Here is a 17,805-nt window from a genome sequence, read left to right on the forward strand (position 1 = left end):
GGTAAAAAAGGCACACACACACTTTTTCAGTTTACACCAGACCAGAATCAAAACCAAAATTGGAGTATCCAGAAATCCAAACCAGGTCAAAACCAAAACCAAAGTATCAAGCAATCCAAGTCAAGTCAAAAACAAGAACCAAAGTGCCGGTACAGGCACACCATGGGTGATCAGGCCACGCTTCCACTCAAATGGAGTGGGCAAGTTCCAAAGACCAGTCTTACCAAGTTTCAGATGTCCAGACCAGATGTTCAGTGCCAGTTCCTTCCCGGTGTTCAGCCATTGCGTTGATCCTCCACCGGGGCCTGCCACGTGCTGCTCTGACAAGGCGTTCCACCGGGGCAATTTCCTACGCGGGAGCGCTCTCAGGATCCACGTTGCTGGAGCTGGTCGGAGTCCCCGCAGGGACACTCCACAGGGCAGGCCTAAGCGGCCTAAAGGGCTGCCTCAACGGTCCGTTAATCACCTCGTTTCCCAGTCAGGGAACCAAGAAATGTAACAGGACCAGCGGCAGACAAAACTCCTCGGACACCAGATTAAAGAAGGAAAAGGTTTTTTTATTCGGCCGGGAGCATCGGCCGACTGGCGTCTTAAGAGCCGAGCTCCCTGAAGACAGTTCCTGGCCCTTTTAAGGGCTTACAACTCTAAGTGGTTCCACGTGAAACGGTCGTGATGGATTGAGAGCACCTGTGGTTAGAGTGAGGGGCGGGGCTTAATCTTTTAACCTCAGGCCGGGTCATCAGTGGCACCAGCTGGTCTTGCCACTGACTTCATTCCTGTTGTTTTTCAACTTTTACTTCCTTCTCCTTTTCAGAGACAGGAGACAGTAAGATAAATGGCTTCCTCTCCTCACCACCTCACACCCATTAGGATGGCTACTGCTAAAAAAAAAAAAGTGTTGGTGAAGCTGTAAAGAAATTGAAACATTTGCAGGGCCGTACACGGCGCTGACACCGGTAATTCCAGAACTTTGGGAGGTCAAGACGGGAAATCACTTGAGCCCAAGAGTTTGAGACCAGCCTGGGCAACATAGCAAGACTCTATCTCTACAAAAAAAATACGAAAATTAGCCAGGCATGGTGGTGTGTGCCTGTAGTCCCAGCTACTCAGGAGACTGAGGTGGGAGGATCGCTTGAGCCTTGGAGGTGGAGGTGGCCCCACTGCACTCCAGCCTGGGGGACAGAGCCAGACCCTGTCTCAAAACAAACAAACAAAAACTCATTTGCGTACTGTTGATGAGAATATAAAATGGTACAGCTGCTTGGGGAAATACTATGACATTTCCTCACAAAAGCAAAAAAAGAATAACCAAATGGTCCAGGAATTCTTCCAGGCATATATGCAAAAGAATTGAAAGCAGGGTCTCTAAGAAATATTTTCATACCCGTGTTCCTAACAGCATTACTCACAATCACTGAAACAGAAGCAACCCAAGTGTCCACCCACAGGTGAACGGACAAGCAAAATGCGGTATATACGAACCACGGAATATTATTCAGCCTTAAAAAGGAACACAATTCTGGCCGGGTGCAGTGGCTCACGCCTGTAATCCCAGCACTTTGGGAGGCCGAGGCGGACGGATCACGAGGTCAGGAGATCGAGACCATCCTGGCTAACACAGTGAAACCCCCGTCTCTACTAAAAATACAACAAATTAGCCGGGCATGGTGGCGGGCGCCTGTAGTCCCAGCTATTCCGGAGGCTGAGGCAGGAGAATGGGGTGAACCCGGGAGGTGGAGCTTGCGGTGAGCCGAGATCACGCCACTGCACTCCAGCCTGGGCGACAGAGCGACACTCCGTCGGAAAAAAAAAAAAAAAAAAGGAACACAATTCTGACACATGCTACAGGGCGGACGGATCTTAAGGACACCGTGCTAAGCGACACAAACCAGTCACATAAAGGCAGATGCTTTAGGATTCTACTTACATGAGGGGCCTAGAGCAGTCCAATTCATGGTGACAGAGTGGAAAGGTGGTTGCAGGAGCTGGAAGGGGATCGTGGGAGGTTGTTATTGAATGAGTGTACAGCTTCAGCTTTACAAGGTGGAAAGAGTTCTGAAGATGCTTGGTGGCAATGGCCACACAGTATTATAAATGTACTTAACGCAACTAAGCTTTACACTTAAAAAGGGTCAAGACGGTAAATTTTATGTTATGTCTGTTTTACCACAATTTTTTGTTTGTTTGTTTGAGAAGGAGTCTTGCTTTGTCATCCAGACTGGAGTGCAGTGGCAGGATCTCAGCTCACTGCAACCTCCACCTCCTGGGTTCAAGCATTTATCCTGCCTCAGCCTCCTGGGTTGCTGGGATTACAGGCGTGCGTCACCATGCCGGGCTAATTTTTGTATTTTTAGTAGAGACGGGGTTTCGCCATGTTGGCCAGGCTGGTCTCGAACTCCTGACCTCAAATGATTTGCCCACCTCGGCCTCTCAAAGTGCTGGGATTACAGGCACGAGCCACCATGCCCAGCCTATTTTACCACAGTTTTCAAAATGGGAAGAAGATAAGAGATTCTATTCATCAAAAGATTCCAGGAAGAAAAGGAAAAGGCAAGTTAGAAAGCGGAATAAAATATTTGTAATATATGTAACCAAAAATAGCCATTTTCAGTCATTTCCATTTTATTATTTAAAGAAATTTTATGAAGCAGTGAGAAAAAAGATCATTAACACAATAGGAAAAATAGACAAGAGGCCTGACCCAGCACTTCACCAAAGAATGTATTTAGCCATTCCGGACGGGGGAGGTGGGGAAACAGGTGAATAGGAAGGGCTGTCCGGGGTGGGGGGAGGGGAGGGGAAACAGGTGAATAGGAAGGGCTGGCCGGGGTCGGGGGAGAGGGGGGAAACAGGTGAAGAGGAAGGGCTGGCTGGGGTGGGGGGAGGGGGAGAAACAGGTGAAGAGGAAGGGCTGGCAGGGGTTGGGGGAGGGGAAACAGGTAAAGAGGAAGGGCTGGCAGGGGTTGGGGGAGGGGAAACAGGTAAAGAGGAAGGGCTGGCAGGGGTAGGGGGAGGGGGAGGGGAAACAGGTGAAGAGGAAGGGCTGGCCGGGGTGGGGGGAGAGGGGGGAAACAGGTGAAGAGGAAGGGCTGGCAGGGGTGGGGGGAGGGGGAGGGGAAACAGGTGAAGAGGAAGGGCTGGCCGGGGTGGGGGGAGAGGGGGGCAACAGGTGAAGTGGAAGGGCTGGCCGGGGCAGGGGGACAGGGGGTGGGCTGTGCAGTCGGAAGGGACAGAACACACCAGAGAGCAGGCATCCTCCACCTGTCGGGGAACTGTGCTGTCCGGGCCTGTCCTGCCTGGCCGCAGGTACCCTGCATAAGGCTGTTCCACATGCCCCAGATGATTTTATAGCCAATTGATAGAGTGGGGAAAGTATGGAACGACTTCAAATACAGGTGTCAGAATCGCTTCAGTCACAAGGGAGGAAGCTGTAGGGAAAATATAGACTTGAAAGCCAAGGGCAGTTTGTCTGTCAAAGAGAAAAGCATCCACACAGGGAGACTCATCTCAGCCACAAAGCAGTCCCTTAAGAGAAAAAATATTTTCCCTTACAACTGGGATTAAGCCCTTCCAAGAATTCTTCAAGGAGACACCAAAATGGTGCCACCAAAATCTCTCAGATTATTGAAACAAGCACTGAAAAGGACAATGATTCTTGTGTTACCCCAGGAACAAGACTTCATGAAGAGATTCCTACTCTCCACATGGTCCACAGGTGGGAGGAACAAACATTCCTGTTCCACAAAGACCCAGAGTTCACTGGATACTGATAAAATGTTTACTAGAGGCCGGCGCGGTGGCTCACACCTGTAATCCCGACGTGGTGGCTCACACATGTAATCCCAGCACTTTGCAAGGCCAGGTGGAGGGATCACTTGAGCTCAGGAGTTCATGACTGGCCTGAGCAACATAGTGAGATGCCGTCTGCAAAAATACAAAAATTAGGCCAGGTGTGGTGGCTCACACCTGTAAACCCAGCACTTTGGGAGGCTGAGGCGGGTGGATTACCTGAGGTCGGGAGTTCGAAACCAGCCTGACCAACATGGAGAAGCCCCGTCTCTACTAAAAATACAAAATTAGCTGGGTGTGGTGGCGCATGCCTATAATCCCAGCTACTCAGGAGGCTGAGGCAGAAGAATCGCTTGAACCCAGGAGGCGGAGGTTGCAGTGAGCCGAGATCACACCATTGCACTCCAGCCTGGGCAACAAGAGTGAAACTCTGTCTCAAAAAATGGAAAAAAAAATTAGCCGGGCATGGTGGGTGCATACCTGTAGTCCTAGCTACTTGGGAGGTTGAGGCAGGAGGATAGCTTGAGCCCAGAAGCGGAGGTTGCAGTGAGCTCAGGTTTAGCCCCAAAATGGCATCTGACTAAAGAGCATACAGCTCCTGTGAGCCCACATTCAACATTTCTGACACATTTGATCCATCTTTGGTTTCTACAGAAGACAAAGAAGATAGGCTTAGAGGGAGAAGATGGCTTGGTATTGAAGAAGGGGTAGATCCCCCTCCCAATGTACAAATAAATACATTTGAAGCTACTGCACAGGTTAATCCCTTAAAGAAACTGGGACCAAGGTTAGCTCTTGGAGTTGCTGAAATAAGTGGGGACAGTTCTGCAATTCCACAAGCTGACTGTGACTCAGAAGAGAATCCAAGCACGGTGTTTGCAGTCACGGAGGCAGAAGTAGCATCAGTATCTGGAGACAGCCTTGCCCATGTTAGCAGACGGGGAGCTTGGAAAGTCCACACACAGACTGATTGCACACACTGCCTCATGCCCGATTTGCTTCCGATTACAGGGAATCGCTGTGACGGGGGAGTGAGGGACTGTTAGGAAGCAGAAGCCCTTCTGGAAAGGAAACTCGAAGGCCCTTTTTTGCTCAGGGACTCTGTGCAAGAGGACACCTCCTCTCTGCGAGCTTCCGCCGCTGCACCCGGTCCCTGCATGCACAGGTTGAGCAGTGGAGTCACAGCGTGTGTTTTGATGGCCATGGCCCATGTGTATTTCACTCCTCCGCTGTAACAGGTCTTTTATTTTTATTTTTGTTTTTTTGTTGTTGTTGTTTCTTTTTGTTATCGTTTTTGTTTTTGAGAGGGAGTCTCCCTCTGTCACCTAGGCTGGAGTGCAGTGGCGCGATCTTGGCTCACTGCAACCTCTGCCTCCTGTAACAGATCTTTTAGAACATGATCAAAATCCCAGTTCCTGCTTGTTTTTGTTTGTGACAGAGTCTCACTCTGTCACTCAGGCTGGAGTGCAATAGCATGATCTCTGCTCAGTGCAACCTCCACCTCCCAGGTTCAAGTGATTCTCCTGCCTCAGCCTCCCAACAGGCGTGTGCCACCAAGCCCAGTTAATTTTTTTTTTTTTTTTTTTTTTTTTTTAGTAGAGACGGGGTTTCACCATGTTGGCCAGGCTGGTCTCAAGCTCCTGACCTCAGGCGATCCGCCTGCCTCAGCCTCTCAAAGTGCTGGGATGACAGGCGTGAGCAACTGCATCCGGCCTCATTCATGTTTTTTGAACCACTGCTTAATGTATCTCTAAATAGGACCTTTCCTTTCAGCCTGTGGCATCTGTCTGCAGGAGTCTGCAGGTGCACTGCGTATGATGCAATCAATGGGCTCCCTTTATCATCAACGTGGCAGAATTTTTTAAAGGACTATCATTATAGGCCAGGCACGGTGGGTCATGCCTGTAATCCCAGCACTTTGGGAGGCCAAGCGGGGGCAGATCACGAGGTCAGGAGTTCGAGACAAGCCTGACCAACATGGTAAACCCCGTCTCTACTAAAAATACAAAAAATTAGCTGGGTGTGGTGGTGCGGGCCTGTAACCCCAGTTACTCAGGAGGCTGAGGCAGGAGAATTGCTTGAACCTGGGAGGCGGAGGTTGCAGTGAGCCGAGATGGCGCCACTGCACTCCAGCCCGGGTCACAGAGCGAGACTCCGTCTTGAGAAAAAAAAAAAAAAGGGTATCATTATAAACAAAAAGTTAGGGTTTGCTAATTAGAAAGAGAACCAGTCAGGGCAAAGCAAACTCTCCTGTCCCCAAAGGGTGTTAACTCAGTTCACTTTTGTGTGCATCAGACAGTGCCCCAGAACAAGCACACACATCACTGCTGGGTTTTTTCATGCCATCTTTGACCTTAGTGCTGGTATCTGTTAGGTGCAACCTGCTGTTATTTATCCAGATGAACGTGGTGCCTGATGGAGCAACAGGAGACACCACTCCAGGTGTTCAGTAAGCCTACCAAAACATGTGGCCGATGTAGCTAACAGATGGGTTTGTAATGGCTGTAGTCATTGAGTGAGGCAGGTCAGGGGCATCTGCTCTGACGAATTCAATTTCTTACTGAAGAACAAATAATTAATATTGGATGAGTATTGCACTGTCTGACTAATGCCTAAAATTATTTTTTCTAAGAGTTTTTCTATCATCTTCCAAAAGTAGTGACGTTTGAAGTTACTATAAATCAAGCTTTAGAAGTCAAAAAAAAAATGAAAGACTGCCTTCCTTTTAGGAAAAGAAATGCAGTTTTCTGGCCACAAGGGCATAGTGCAGTTCACTTAAGTGTTGATGTATTTTATAGTCAGATTCTTTTTCTCTTCTCCAAAAGCTACTGTTAGGTAAACCAGCTTTTCTAAATAGTCATTCTTAAAATTTCAGACTTATAAAGTTAGTAGTAGAATTTCGTCTAAAGGTCCTAGGTATTAATATTTTTAATGAGTGTTTTAACTTAAAACAGGTATGTGGAATCACTTCTGCAATATAGTCTTTTTTTCTTTTTCTCTTTTTTTTTTTTTTTTGAGATGGAATCTCATTCTGTCACCCAGGCTGGAGTGCAGGAGCATGATCTCAGCTCACCGCAGCCTTCACTTTCTGGGTTCAAGCAATCCTCATGCCTCAGCCTCCCAAGTAGCTGGGATTACAGGTGCCTGCCACCACACTGGGCTAATTTTTGTACTTTTAGTAGAAACGGGGTTTCACCATGTTGGCCAGGGGGGGTCTCGAACTCCTGACCTCAAGTGCCTTGGCCTCCCAAAGTGCTGGGATTACAAGGGTGAGCCACCATGCCCGGCCTCTGCAATATAGTCTGGCATGTAATTTTTTAAAGTTGATGTGCGGTCTAATCATTGTTTCATGAAAGTTGGATCTTTCCCTATGCCCATGATGATTTCATGAACCATGAAGAACACGAGACTAGAAGGTGCCCCATCAAGTCAGACAGTAATAACTGCAATGGTTGCTGATGTTGAGTTTATTGTTAAACTGTAATTAATAATTTGGATAGCAGTAGTTACCTCTTTGTTGTAAATTCTCATAGCTGAGGCCGGGCACAGTGGCTCATGCCTGTAATCCCAGCACTTTGGGAGGCCAAGGCAGGCGGATCACGAGGTCAGGGGATCAAGACCATCCTGGCTAACACAGTGAAACCCCGTCTCTACTAAAAGTACAAAAAAATTAGCCAGGCGTGGTGGTGGGCGCCTGTAGTCCCAGCTACTCGGGAGGCTGAGGCAGGAGAATGGTGTGAACCTGGGAGGCGGAGCTTGCAGTGAGCTGAGATCGCACCACTGCACTCCAGCCTGGGCGACAAAGTGAGACTCCGTCTCAAAAAAAAAAAAATTCTCATAGCTGAACTGCTTAAGTATAATGTATCGAATTTCAGGGCAGTTCATTCACAATGGAAAATCTGAAACCTAAATTGCAAATTTAAAAGGTGCTGTACAACCGTTGTATCTGTAAACGACTTTACTTAGCAACTTTTTGTCACTTGGAATACTATGTAATACGACTTTACTTAGCAACTTTTTGTCACTTGGAATACTATGTAATACTATTTGAGTGGGCTCTTTTGGAAGTTACATCAGGTTCTAGTGTCTGCTTCTTAGAATCTGAACTGAATGTGTACAGTTCTGTCCTAGACATTTTGCACTAAAGCAGTCTAATCTGTCCTTGTATCTTTTTGTTAATGTGCTCTGTGCCACTGCAGACTGCTTCCTGGTTTCCTTCCATGCTGCTGCAGAATGTCATTTTACACTCCCATGGCTATCGCCAAGGCTACAGGGAAGAAAAGATACATATATATATATATATATATATTCGAGACAGAGTCTCGCTCTGTTGCCCAGGCTGGAATGCAGTGGTGCAATCTCGGATCACTGCAACCTTTGCCTCTTGGGTTCAAGCAATTCTCCTGCCTCAGCCTCCTGAGTAGCTGGGATTATAGGCGCATGCCACCACGCCCAGCTAATTTTTGTATTTTTAGTAGAGACAGGGTTTCACCATGTTGGTCAGGCTGGTCTCAAACTCCTGATCTTGTGATCCGCCTGCCTCGGCCTCCCAAAGTGCTGGGATTACAGGCATGAGCCACCGGGCCCAGCCAGAAAAGCTGTATTTGTATGCAACACTAACCCTTGGACTGGGAATGTATGTTTCTTCTTGCTGTGCCTTGTTACAGCTGCTTTTTTGTGCTAATAAAGTATGTTTGGTGTTCTCCTTGTTTTTTGTTGTTGTTGTTGTTTTTGTTGTTGTTTGTTCATTTTTTTAAGAGTATATTTAAATGAGAAACAACCACATTAAAAAATGCTTCTTTGGTAATCACAGAAGTGAAAATTAAAGCTATAATGAAATAACACCTCACATCCATCAGAACAGCTGAAAATAAAAAGACTAACAATGATAAACCTTGGCAAAAATACAGGACAGCTTGGACTCCCATGCCCTGCCGGTAGGAGCGTGAACAGCACAATCTCTTTGGAAAACTCGCAGTGCCTTCTAACAACAGTGAAGAAACGCCCACCCTATGACCCCCTAATTCTACTCCTATATATACTCCTATATATAGTATACACTCCTATGTATATACCCAAAAGACATGTGTGCACATGTTTACTGGGAAACAGGCATGAGAATGTTCACAGCTGCCTTATTCATAATTGTCAATCAAGAACGGATAACTTGTGATGTTCATAAAATGGGATTTGACAAAATTCAACAACCAGTCCTTAAATGCAGAACAAAACAAAAACGTGGATAAAAAGAATAGTTGGATACTTCATATCTATCTCTGTCCAAACTCCAGCATCATGCTTAATGGAAAACACTAGAGAATTTTCCACTAAAGGCAGGGACAACTGTAATCCTAGTGCTTTGGGAGGCCAAGGTGGACGGATCACTTAAGGTCAGGAGTTTGAGACCAGCCTGGCCAATACTGTGAAACCCTGTCTCTACTAACAATACAAAAATTAGCTGGAAATCACTTGAACCCAGGAGGCAGAGGTTGCAGTGAGTGGAGATCATGCCGCTGCACTCCAGACTGGGCAACAGAGTGAGACTCTGTCTCAAATAAATAAATAAATAAATAGTCAGAGACAAAATGGGTTGCCGAGAGTCATAGGTTGGTTTTTCCAAAATTAGACCTAAGACTAGGACTGGAATGGGAGAAATGTATTTGAGGGTGATCCCAGGAAGCACAAGTGAGAGAATGGAGAAGGTGAGACAAGGGAATGGAAAAAACAAGACAAGTGATATTTTTTTTTTGAGACAGAATCTCACTCTATGTCCCAGGCTGGAGTGCAGTGGTGCAATCTTGGCTCACTGCAAGCTCTGCCTCCCCGGTTCATGCCATTCTCCTGCCTCAGGCTCCCGAGTAGCTGGGACTACAGGTGCACACCACCACGCCTGGCTAATTTTTTTGTATTTTTAGTAAAGACGGGGTTTCACCATGTTAGCCAGGATGGTCTCGACCTCCTGACCCTGTGATCCACCAGCCTCAACCTCCCAAAGTGCTGGGATTACAAGCGTGAGCCACCATGCCCAGCCGACATGTGATTTATAAGTAGGACAGGGCTGCAGCCCACTTTCCTCCGAGCTCTGCCCTCAGAGGAGTCCTTCATTTCCATAAGGAAAGGCCCCTGTGGGCAACTGATTTGCTTTCTCACTCTAGTTCTTCCACAGTGAAAGTTAGGCACCCAGAAGCCCGTGTGCAACTTGAACTATCTCCGTTTGCACTGTGGGGCTTTCACCAATAGAATTCCCTTTAAAACTCTGTGAATTACTTATGAATGTGAGGCAAGTCCTCTTCATCCAACAGCGTCATGCCCACAGATCTTTTTTAGACAGTCCTTTCTTCGACTTGGGTGGGATGTGAGGGTGCTATGGGACAACACCCTTAAGATTCTTAGAAGTGTGTTTGTTTCCCTGGGAGGCTGTACTGGCCACTGCCTGAAGTCTTTCTGAGGTTTTAACAAAGGACTTAAGCTACATGTTTGATTTGATCTTTACCCTGTGACCACTTCTTTGAAACAGTTTTATTCCAGTCCAGCAATCTGGGCTCCTCTCTACTTCCTCTAGATTTCTCTTGCAAACTCGATGGTTCTCATTTCGACTCACCTCTCTACCTCTCTCTCTCTCTCTCTCTCTCTCTCTCTCTCTCTCTCTCTCTCTGGATCTCACACAGTGAAATGAAACTACCTGTCAATTTCAACATTCTACTGAGAAATCTTCTTGGCAGGATCCCACAAGTTTGTCAGGTGCATTTTCTATCTTGTAGGTTACAGCAGATAACATTTTGCCAGAGGTTGGGCTACCATGTAACACCATTTTTCCAGTAGCTATAGCATTTTTTACACCTTTCCAGACTCCACTAACAGTTTTCCATTTTCTCAGCCCTTGCTAATAGTTTCCTTGCCACTTTTCCATTTTCTGCCCACTGTTTGGTCCCAAACCTATGGCACATGGTTTAGGTTTTTGTACAGCAGCACCCCACTTCTGGATTCCAATTTCTGTTTCAGTCAGCTTTTGCTGTATGATAAACACCCCCAAAACTAGTGGCTTAAGGCAACAGCCATTTCATTTGTCATCATTCTCTCGGTCAACAGCTTGGGCTGTGCTCAGCTGGGCCATTCTTCTGCTGGTCTCAGCTGCTCTCCTGCATCTGTGGTCGGTTGGTGAGTTGGCTAGTGGCTGGGTGATCAAGGTGAGGACCTCCACTAGGACAGCTCACTGCTGTCCTGGAGGTTTGTCATTCTCAGCCCATCCCACAACCCTGAGCACAGCCAATTACAGCAGATACCTGACCCAAGGACACAAACCCACAAGTCGGTGTGTCAGCTGTGACTTGGGAGCCCAGCTCAGAAAGGTGACCCTAGCCAGACTCCTCGGAACTGAGCTCAAGCATTAGACACAGAGCTGCTGTTGTGGAGGTCCCTGTAGCCAAGTATCTGGGGTGTAGCAAAGGCTGGTAGCTGTGTTCCGCCGTGCTGGCTGTGGGCCCTCGAGAGAAGCTGGCCACCTGGAGCAGAGGCCTGGGAGGCTGCCCAGAGAGGCGGCAAGATCCACCTTAGGATAAAAGCTCCTGCCAACCTCTGCTCCCTGTGCTGCACAGCCAGCCCCCGGGTTCCCTCGAACAGCAAACTCCCCGTCATTTGAGTCTGGGTGGACAGCTTCTCCTTCATGCTCCCAGACCAGCGAGCCCCCTCCGGTCCACTTCCACCCAGGTCTCTCTCCTGCCTGCCCGCCCTCTCCATACCCAACTGGGACACCTCCACTTCTCCCGAATGACCACGGTCCCCAGCCTCCCAACTGTCTTGTAGTTGTTCCCGTCGCCACAAACTTAAAGTCCACGGCGGCCAGCTGGCCTTTCTAGACACAAACAAGAACATGTTGCTTCTGCCCAAAATACTCCCCAGTCACAGCCCCTCTGAAGCAGCTCCCCTCCTGCTGGAGGTCCCGGCTCTGATGAGGAGTCCACGTCCCTCCTTCCCCACTCTGCATCCTCCCAGGTCCCCGGCCTCTGACCTCTAGTTGGGATCCACTCATGGGGGCCCTGGCAGGAGATCAGAGGGTGGGAAGGAGGAAGCTGGTGGTTCCTCCCCATCCTTGCAGAGCCTGGCGCACATTCCCTCCCCTCGCCCCTCAGAGGAGATGCTCCCAGCTCCCATTCTTAACCCGGCCCCATCGATTGGTAAATTGTCCCTCATTAAATCAACTTATAAACACATGCCTGAGAATTTAAAGCTGTTATTGTTATTTTGTATCAAAGGAATAAAAGTGGAATTTTTTAGCAATAAAAATACGATTTTGAGGAAATCAATTGTAAGGCATAAAAATGTGATGTGGGGAAAACACTTCTTACGCATCTTCGTCCTCCCTCCTCCTCCTCCCCACGTCGCTAAGATGACTTCAGGTCTACTTATCTGTAAGCACTGGAACCCCTGGGGGCCTTGGGGCTGGGAGAATCAGGACCAAGAAGGCAGGACCAAGAGGCCTGGCTGTGCAGATGGTCAACTGGCTGAAGGATGGAGACAGAGGTGAAAGCAGGGATGGAGGTGAGGGGAGGGATGGAGGTAGTGGGGATGGAGGTGAGGGCGGGGATGGAGGTGGGGGAGGGATGGAGGGGAGGGTGGGGATGGAGGGGAGGGTGGGGATGGAGGGGAGGGTGGAGATGGAGGTGAGGGGAAGGGAGGGAGGTGAGGGGAGGGAGGGAGGGGAGCGGAGGGATGGAGGGGAGGGATGGAGGGGAGGGGGAGGGAGGGAGGTGAGGGGAGGGAGGGAGGTAAGGGGAGGGAGGGAGGTGAGGGGAGGGAGGGAGGTGAGAGGAGGGATGGAGGTGGGGGAGGGATGGAGGGGAGGGGAGAGATGAGGGGAGAGATGGAGTTACAGGGTGGGGGATTGGGCTACCTCCACCAGGAGAAGGTGTTTCAGAAAGGCGAAGCCGCCGTCCCCAGGATCAGCCGTGAAAATCCCAACAGGGGCACTGAAGCCTGCAGTGGTCCTCAGAATGTTCACAGCTTCCTCCAGGATGTGAGAAATGTCGGTGCACTTACCCCTCCACCATGTCTACCAGAGAGGAGAGGACGCGGTCACCTGCTTGTGCTGCTCTCGCGCCTCTCCCGCGGGCTTCCCCTGCAGTGGTAGTGGGAGAGAAATGGGTGGAGAGAAGGTCGTGGTTCGGGGTTTTCAGAGCAGTTTAAAGAAAACAGTCCGTCATCTGAAGCTGAAAAGCCAGTGCGGTAATATCTGATTGTCACTGGGTATTGTCTGGCCTAGGAATGAAAGTGACTGGGCTGAAAAGGCCTTTTTAGCACCATCTGTCTCCTGGAGTCCTGGTCGCTCACTGTGCTTTACCAAAAAAAAAACAATTAATTAGTTCATAGGCTGGCGAGGAGTCTCCTCTGGTTTGGGGCCAAGAAGCCACCTGCCCCGCTGGGCTCTGTCTTTTTCCTGGAACTCTTCCTGCTTCTTTGTTCAGCCTCCCACGGGACAGCGAACTTCAGTGGCAGCACTGGTCTTGCTGACCCACCCTCCCCGACGTGGACAGGGCCTGCCTGGCATGGCAGGTGCTGTGAAGGAAGCCACAGGATGGAAACCCTGATGCCCTGCAGACAGAAACAGCTGCCGGGCTTGGGGACCTGGCTGGATGTCTTCCCCCTGTGCCTCTGTTTCTCCATCTGTACAGTGGGATGGCTGGCAGGGCCCAGGCCCCTCCCACCATCCATTCCAGGGCTGCTGCTCTCTGAAAATACATCCAAGAGCACAGACAGGTACCTGGACCTGGTATTCCTGGATGGTTCTCAGCACGTGTTCCAGCAGGGCAAGAAGGGCCCAATCCAAGAGATCGCAGCAGCCCTGGAAAGCCAGTGTTTAGAGTGGATAAGGACCACAAAAGAACAAGAAGGAACATCCCTCCAGGTGGGCTGGTCTACCAGGCTTCGTGGGGAAGGGTCTCAGAGGTCCTGTTTGAGGCAACCTGGGCTGGGGGCAGGGGGAGGTACACCAGGGGAAGGAAAGGAAGAAGCCATGGGGAAGGCTTTTCTGATGGGTTTGGTGACTGGGGATGAGGGGTGGGTGGCAGGTAGAGGAGCCAGGGGCCCTGGTAGGCAGGACAGGAGGTGCCCAGTTACAACTTTGGGGACCATGGGGCTGGAGGAAGATGAGGCAAAGAAGCAGTTGGGGTGGGAAGAAGCAGCTCAGCTAAGGCCCGGAGGGGCGCAGAGGCTCGGGGAGAGCCAGCCCTCTGATGGCAGGCCCTACTGCAGCAGGAGCCGTATGAGTGCCACTGAGACTGGGAAGGGCGGAGAGTGAAGGATGCCACTGATAGAAGGTCTACTGTGTATGAGGTCCCCATAACCTCGGTGGTGGAGACATGGCCTCCACTGTGCCTGTAGGGAAACTGAGGCAATTTCCCAGGGTTCCTCAGCCACTGTAAGACATGGCCAGGACTTTTTTTTCTTTTCCTTTTTCTTTTTCTTTTTTCTTTCTTTTTTGAGGCAGAGTCTTGCTCTGTCTCCCAGGCTGGAGTACAATGGCATGATCTCGGCTCACTGAAACCTTCGCCTCTCGGGTTCAAGCGATTCTCCTGCCTCAGCCTCCCGAGTAGCTGGGACTACAGGTGCCCGCCACCATGCCTGACTAATTTTTTGTATTTTTAGTAGAGACCGGGTTTCACTGTGTTAGCCAGGATGGTCTCGATCTCCTGACCTTGTGATCCGCCCGCCTCGGCCTCCCAAAGTGCTGGGATTACAGGCATGAGCCATCGCGCCCGGCCCAGGACTTTTCTTTAATGTCACTTTTATTTGAAGTTCGGGGTACACGTGCAGGTTTATTACATAGGTAAACTTGAGTCATGGGGGACTGTTGTAGATTATTTCATCATCCAGGTATTAAGCCTAGTACCCCCTCATTATTTTTCTTGATCCTCTCCTTCCTCCCACCCTCTACCCTTTGATGGGCCCCAGTGTGTGTGTCTTCCTCTCTATGCGTCCATGTGTTCTCATCATTCAGGTTCCCCTTATAAGTGAGAACATGCAGTATTTGGTTTTCTGTTCCTGCATTAGTTTGCTAAGGATAATGTCTTCCAGCTCCACCCATGTTCCTGCAAAGGACACGGTCTCATTATTTTTTATGGCTGCATAGTATTCCATGGTGTGTATGTACCACATTTTCTTTATCCAGTCTGTCACTGATGGGCATTTAGGTTGATTCCATGTCTTTGCTATTGTGAACAGTGCTGCAATGAACATACACATGCATGCGTCTTTATGGTACAACAATTTCTATTCCTTCGGGTAGATAATGAGTAACGGGATTGCTGGGTTCAATAGTATTTCCATCTTTAGGTCTTTGAGGAATCACCACACTGTCTTCCACGATGGTTAAACTAATTTACACTCCCACAGATAGTATATAAGTGTTCCTTTTTCTCCACAACCTTGCTAGCATCTGTTATTTTCTGACTTTTTTTTTTTTTTTTTTGGAGACAGAATCTTGCTCTGTCGCCCAGACTAGAGTGCAGTGGCAGATCTCAGCTCACTGCAACATCCGCCTCCCGGGTTCGAGCGATTCTCCTGCCTCAGCCTCTTGAGTAGCTGGGATTACACATGCACACCACCACACCCAGCTAATTTTTGTATTTTTAGCAGAGACACGGTTTTGCCACATTGGCCTGGCTAGTCTCAAACTCCTGACCTCCAGTGATCTGCCCGCCTCAGCCTCCCAAAATGCTGGGATTACAGGAGTGAGCCACTGCGCCCAGCCCATTTTCTGATTTTTTAATAAGAGCCATTCTGACTGGTGTGAAATGATATCTCATCATGGTTTTGACTGACATTTCTCCTTCCTTCCTTCCTTCCTTCCTTCCTTCCTTCCTTCCCTCCCTCCCTCTTTCCCTCCCTCCCTTCTTTCTCTTTCTTTCTTTCTCTCTCTTTCTTTTTCTTAGACGGACTTTTTCTCCTGTTGCCCAGGCTGGAGTGCAATGGCATGATCTCAGCTCACCGCAACCTCTGCCTCCCAGGTTCAAGCGATTCTCCTGCCTCAGACTCCTGAGTAGCTGGGATTACAGGCATGCACCACCACGCTGGGCTAATTTTGTATTTTTAGTGGAGACGGGGTTTCTCCATGTTGGTCAGGCTGGTCTCGAACTCCCGACCTCAGGTGATCCTCCCACCTCGGCCTCCCAAAGTGCTGGGATTATAGGCATAAGCCACTGCGCCCAGCTGACTGGCATTTCTTTAATAATCAATGATGTTGAACTCTTTTTCATATGCTTGTTGACTGCATGTATGTCTTAAGACATGTATGTATGTATGTATGTCAGCCAACAAACATAAAAACAAGCAATGTCTCCCATTGTTTGCTTTTGTCAGCTCTGTCGAAGATCAGGTAGTTGTAGGTATGCAGCATGGCCGGGATTTGAACTCAGACCTGGCTGGCTGGGAAGCCCAGGCCAGTCCCAGGAACATCCCTGCACTGTATCCCTACAACCGGGCTCTGTCCTGGGTGTCTTTCCCTCTCTCCTTAGAGGCCAAAATGCAGGACCTCCCAGCTCCAAGGGAGCCCCTGGGAAGGAGGGACCCCAACATCTCTCCCCAAGTGCCCATTCAAGGCTCCACGCCCAAAGGAGACCCCTAGGCCTGCCCCAGCCCCGAGGGCACAAGGCTTGGTGCTACCCCTGGGGCAGGGGGCCTTGAAGACTTCCCTGGCAATCAGCTTAGGACACTGCCTGCCACCTCCAGGTGTGGTCCAGGTGCAGGGAGACAGGTGGGGTGACGTCCCCAGTGCCCCCCTGGATGTGGCAATAAACAGCCCACCTCCTTTTCCACTAGTGGGACCACCACCTACCCTGAGCCAGATCCAGACCCCAGGGGCCCCCTTTACCCTTCTTTTCCCACCTCGCATCCAACCACTCAACAAGTCTGGTCAACTCTCCACCGAAATAAATCCCAACTCTGACCCCACACCGTCAACCTGCTTCCACTCTGCCCTGTGGTCTGCGATCCCCACAAGAACCTGAGAAATGGTTTTTGCTTTCTCAGAGTCAGGTTATGAAGGTCTAATTACACACGGAGTAAAACTGACCAGTTCAGAAGTAAAGCTCCACGTGCTTTGCATTGTGCGCTGTGTGTGGCCACCCCACAGCCGTGATTAGAGCATTTTCATCACCTCAAAACCTCTGACCTGCTGCTTTTTAATCAAACTCCTCCTTACCCTCCCAGCCCCAGTTCCAAACACCCACTGATCTGCTTTCTGTTCTTAGAGTTTTGCAAGTTATAGGATTTTGTATAAATAGAACCACACAGTTTATTCTCTGCTCCTTTCAGCTAGGGTCATGTTTCTGAGATTCTCCCATGCTGTGTGTGTCTGTAGTTAATTCCTCTTCTGAGTTGAGGCTGTTTCACTGAAGGGAAATACGACCATCTTTTGGACCCATTCTGCAGTTTATAGACATCGGGGTTGTTTTCTGTCTGGGGCTCTAATGAATAAAGCCCCTCTGCGCATCGGCGTGGAAGGTTTTGTGAAGATGTGTTCTTTTAAATGCTCTTAGGTGAATATGTGGGAGTAGAATCCCTGGGTCACATGACGGGTGTGTGTTTAACTTTATAAGAAACTGCTAAACTGTTCTCAGGATTGCCTGCCCCAGGATTGTCCATTTCCACCAGCGGTGTACGAGCATTGCCACAGCTCTGCATCCTCCTCGACGCTCAGCATGGCTGACGTTTCCAATTTCAACGACTCTGGTATGTGAGTAGTGGCACTCGCTGTGGTTTACAGGATTCTCTCAAAACCTAAATCTGACTGTGACACTCCCGTCTGCAAACTCTCCCACATCAGGGACAATTTGAACAACAAACTAAAGAATGATAGTAAATAAATTATAATCCATAAATAATAGTCCACGAGTCCACACTTACATACACACATACACACACACATAAGAAGGGTTAGCCGGGTGCAGTGGTTCACGCCTGTAATCCCAGCACTTTGGAAGGCCGAGGCGGGTGGATCACCTGAGGTCGGGAGTTCGAGAC

At 49.2% G+C, this 17,805-nt stretch overlaps 1 pseudogene; it reads left to right on the forward strand.

The window, feature by feature from the left end:
- The first annotated feature begins 247 nt into the window (after positions 1 to 247).
- LOC109028203 (suppressor of cytokine signaling 5-like) lies at positions 248 to 17,619 on the forward strand (annotated as a pseudogene).
- The last annotated feature ends 186 nt before the right edge of the window (positions 17,620 to 17,805 follow it).

Source organism: Gorilla gorilla, chromosome 13 (assembly GCF_029281585.2).
Source record: "Gorilla gorilla gorilla isolate KB3781 chromosome 13, NHGRI_mGorGor1-v2.1_pri, whole genome shotgun sequence".
NCBI classification, from domain to species: Eukaryota; Metazoa; Chordata; class Mammalia; order Primates; family Hominidae; genus Gorilla; species Gorilla gorilla.